The sequence below is a fragment of the Xiphophorus hellerii genome, chromosome 12, assembly GCF_003331165.1.
Source record: "Xiphophorus hellerii strain 12219 chromosome 12, Xiphophorus_hellerii-4.1, whole genome shotgun sequence".
NCBI lineage: Eukaryota > Metazoa > Chordata > Actinopteri > Cyprinodontiformes > Poeciliidae > Xiphophorus > Xiphophorus hellerii.
In genome coordinates, this window is record NC_045683.1 from 6,103,663 (window position 1) to 6,109,041 (window position 5,379).

Sequence of the window (5,379 nt, forward strand, 5' to 3'; positions counted from 1 at the left end):
ACCCTGGTTTTGTTTTTATAGCCCTCACACAGGAAGCTCGCTCTGGCGGGGCCTCATTCATGTTGTCTGAAAAACGCTGACTGCCCTCCCACCCTCTCGGCTCTCTGGCTGCCCTCCAACAAACACACTCACACCCCCGCACGCACACAACATGCATTTTTGTTGGTTTGTGTGTGTCTGCACATTCTCCCCTCCCCCAGCATCACAGAGATTCATTTACAGCTCTGATTCCAATAAACAAGAGGACATTTAAGAGGAAGAGGCCACATACACAAAGATTTTATGTTTGTCAAATAGGTTTTAAACTCTGACTTTTTTCACGTTTCAATCATTTAAAAACATTTGCTTCCTCAAAGAAAAAGAGCTGAAAATCAGGCTTGTTTCATGGAATATTTAAAAGATTCATACCTGCAGAATCAGGTGCTTTTCTGATGTGAATTGCCAGTTTACATGTATTATGTCCAAATATACTTCTACTTCGTCAGTATTTTGTAGCATTGCCTTTGAACTGTATGACTTTGGTCAAATGTTTTGGGTTTCCTTCCACAAGCTTCTCACAATAGTTTGCTGGAGTTCTGGCCCAGTCCTCCTGATCTGAAAAGACAAACCTGAGTCAGGTTTGTCTTTTCAGATCTACCCACCAATTCTCTGTAGGACTGAGATCCTACAGTCCTCGGCCTCAGTCCAATCTCTGCTTCATTTGTCAGTGGCATCCACCAAAAACATTGACTGTGTTGTCCTTCAGCTACTTAACCACTCTGGGTGTGTGCTGTCTCTTTGTCCATTTCAATAATCCATTTGTGTTTTTAGATGATTCAATATTCACATTTAATGTCCATTCCTCATGGTGGGACCTATTTTTGAGGTATACAAGTTTCTCATGCAGCAAAACAGCCCCACAGCATGATGTTGCCACCCCCATACTTCACAGTAGGAGTGGTGTTTCCAGGCTTGTGAGTGTCCACTGGTTTTCCTCCAAATGTAATGATGGTTTTTGTGGCTAAAACGTTTCACCTTACTTTCGCAGGCCACTACTTGCTGATAGGCCTAAGACACATTTCACTGTGGAAAATGACACTGTCTTACCAGCTTCAGCCAGCATTTTCACAAGGTCTGTTCCAGGATGGATTTGCACATTTTGGATAAAAATCCCCCTCCTGTCCTTCCTGAGCGGTATGATGGTTGGATACTCCCAACACGTCTATGCTCATATATAACTGTTTGAACTGATAAATGCAGCACCTTCAAGCATCTGTAAATTGTTCATAAGGATGAACCAGACTCGTGCTGCTCCCCAATTCTGACCTTATGCTCATTGTTTAAAGAGATAATAATTATTCTGTGGGTAAACTAAATAAATCTGACATATTTTCTCATTGTTGTAGCAATTCGCAAATAGAAATAATTTTCATAATTCTTACTGACCTAAAACAAGAGAGATATATGGTTTGATGAAACTTCAGACAGTGAGAAACAAATGGGGTGTGCATCTTTTTATTTAGTGCATGGAAATGTCCAGTTTCAACTGTAAAATCTTTGTGTAATGTAAGCTGGTGTTTTATAAAACTGATTTGAACCAAATTTGCATTTCGTTCATGATACCTTTTCCCACATTAGAATTCCAGTTTAATCAAATTACTTCTCTTCTGCTGTCTGACATTTGTTTATAACCTAATAGTGGATAACTCAGATGCCTGTAGTAAGGAGTCAGTTCAGCGAACAATGTGGTACTACACCCAGTGTATGTGAGACTATCTGTCAGGATGCTGATAAAACTATTATTTAACTTAAGTTAGACATCACAGAAAAGCAAAATAAGTGAAAATTACACCTGATTCAACTAGTAAGACAAAATAGCTTAAAATATTGCCTTTAGTTTTCAGCAAAAAAACAGCAAATGAAGATTATTAGGGGATAAAATATGCTTCAAATTCACCATTTCAAATTCTTCTGCTATTCATTTAGATCACATGAAGCATGCACAAAACAGTGTTGAGATTGCTTTCCTCAACAGTTTAACAGGAAACCTTAACCAATTGAAACCAGATATTTACATACCCTAGAGAAGAAGACACAACTACATTAAGCAAGATTAAACGTTCCCAGTTTTAGGTCAGTTAGGAGAGGTTTAGTTTGATTTAATGTCAGACAATGAGCACTAAGCTCATCTCATTCAGCAGAATGGCAATAGGGTGTATTGCTATATGTTGTTTGTGTGACAAGGCTTCCTCTTAAAAGCACAACCGTCATACGTTTCAGCACCATTGTGACAAATTCTGACACCCCAGTCTGAATTTTACGAGCCCCGATTAGCGATAACAAATACAGTAAATGTCACTTGGCTCCTTTTTTGGTGCGTCGACATTGTTCCTCTTACAGTACCACTATAAAATAGTTCTTTTCAACTTAAACATGCACTTTGTGATTTAATTAGCCATCTGGGATCATCTATATGGAACCCTATTACAGCACATGAACCAAGAAGCCATTGTCTCTGGCAGCCTTGTCTTAAAGGGAAGGGTGCCATTGTTCACTGAGGCCCACAATTTCCAGACCCCAAATTACAGCGATTACTGTAAGATCTTCTATCGACGCCAAGAACCTATCAGATGTATCCAACCCTCACTTGTACAATTGCTGTGCTACAGCTATTGTTTTAATCTTGGTGTTGTAATTTAAATGTTCGACTGAGAAACTCGAAGCACAACACTACAGACATTTGCCGTAAAGATCATTGAAGCCTTGTCTACATCTACTCAGGCATTTATTTGGAACTCAATGTCAGCAATTTCACTGCACTAGTCCTCTTCAAAAGAAAAATAAAACAGCTGTAAAGCTAGACATGATATTCATACGACAGTAACAATATGATAGGACAATGGGCAATGCCTTGGTCTTGTTCATGTCAGCAGTTTTTTTTTTTATCTTAAATGTAAGCCTGCCAAAGACTGGGTAGATATTCAACTCTGGTTTAAAAATTGTTTTGAAACTTTTTGGAGTATTTAAAACATGACCTTTGCAGGACTGAGTAATGAAATAAGTTTAATAAATTTAATGTTGCAATAGAAATGTGTGATAAAACAAGACTAGATCATCTTGAGATACCATCAAACATGTTTGATAAGTTATCACGGTGAAGTAGGAGCTTCATGCAGGTTTACTCAGATTCAGTCATGCTCTAATGTGATATTTATCTTCATGCTCTGCAGTGATGCTTGTCAGCAGGGTATTAGTTACCCATTTCTTCACCTCCTCAGTCAAGACTGAGGAATGTAAAGTTAATCCTGGCGTCTTCCCTGGTTGTGTAAATGATAACGTTACAAAATGACAGCTTCTGAATTCTGTATAGAGTCGGGGGGATTGTTAGTGCATGAATACCATACTAAATCCTAAAAATAAAATTTTTAGGATTTAAAATCCTAAAAATTTAGGATTTTAATCCTAAAAATTTAGGATTTTAATGAGAACCAAATGAGAACCCGAGTTCTCATTTGGTGCCAAACGTTGAGTGTGACCTTAAAAGTTTGTGTTATAACTCAGCTGTAAAAGTTACAGTAAAGGCTCCTTTGACGTTGATTAAACCATTCTCTGAAGTCCTAAGTTTTGTGTAATTATTTCATAAAACCTGCTGAAAAGACTCCATCAGAGTTCAATCAACAAGACCTTGTACAATTTGGAGGTGTGTGTGCTTCTCCACAGCCACGTTTCCCATTTCACAGTTACATGATAATATCCATGTGCCAGAAATGTATCAAAACTCGATGTGCACAGCGCGGCACAGGGACATAGTGTCTCCCAAGAGTGTTAAGATGATTACTGATAAGTACTGAAGCCTGGTCTGGGTATTTTGAGGTTTGTAAAATTGATGATGATGTAAAATTCATGCGAGTACATGCACGCCACATGCCATAAATAGGAAACCAGTGCAGCTACCAGGCTCCTACACCACACAGGACCCAGACAACCAGCCACCACAATGTAGTTCACCAAACACATCTATGTTATATTATACAAATATATTTAAAATATTCACAACAGATTTGCTTCAAACTATTCCAATCAGAAGGGTTTATCTGTTGGTGTATAATTTTTCTTTTAGGTAATCAGCATTTCTAAACACATAAGGCAACTCTAAATTGCTCCATAATGTTGGGTGGTCTCACCAGTAATGTTTTTCTATTTCATCTCTACTCTTAAGGGAATGAAAAAAAAAAAACAAGAAAAAAGGTATTTCATAAAAAGAAACAACGTTGCTTCGCCAGTTGTGAGATTGAGGTAAGATCACTGCTTTAATTTGGAGAAATTCAACAAGTCTGACTGTCATATAATTAAAACAAAAAAATAAAGTAGATGTTTGCTGTTTCTTCACTAAAACGAAGAAAATCAAGAAATGATTCATGAGTACAAGAAATAAGGCATTTTATACGTTAAAAAAACCTACCGGTGATTGGGGTTTAATTTGCAGAACCTGGTTTATACCACATACAATTTCTTGTTTGTACAAAATTATTAAATTCGTAAAAGTGACAAATCTAAATAAAAAGCAGTTTAATTAAATTTAAATGTGAGGTTTGGTTTCTCTTTTATGAGTTCCAGGTCCTATTAAAGCATATAGCTCTGAAATATTTCCTTCTGTTATAAAAGAAAAAGATTTTGTAATCATTTAAAGGATAAAATATAGGACTTTGTGTAAAGAGTTCCACAGAGTCATGGAGAAGACGAAGCCAGTGATTACCACCAACCGAATAAACTCAGACATGTCCTAAAAAGAAGTGTAACTATCACAATTTTTAAAAACCAGACAAGCTTTTTTGGGAAACAAGTAAGAAATGAGAAACGCAGCAGGTTCAGGCTATTTATGTGGATGAAGCCAAACTGTCTGAAATGCATGGGTTGTTAGCTTATTATAGGTATGGATAAAATGAATGAAAAAAATAATTGTAAATGTGAAAGACTAAAACACAAAAACAACACAGCTCAGTCAGTTTTAGTTTACACATGTGAAGTCTCCAGTATTTGCTGGCGGTGAGATGAACAATTTGTTTTTGTCTTGCTGATGGGATGGAAACGCGCGTCTCAGTGCCGATCACAACACAGTGCTGCAGGTTTAGTGACCTTTGGTTGTGCGAAAACCAAAGCTGAGCTAATAGCAGGAAACTGGGAGAACTGATGATTAGAATTTATTTTTTTTTTTTAATTGGTCCCCTACTGTAATAGGTCTTTTGTTGCCGTGGCAGCAGGACAGTTTCAATTACAGTGAGAGCCACAAAATGTCTATGAGGAAGAAAAAAGGATTCAGTGAGGAAATACTAAATCTTCTACAGGATAAAAAAAATTTAAATGACTGAATGAGATTTGTAAAAAAGTTGAGACTAAGAA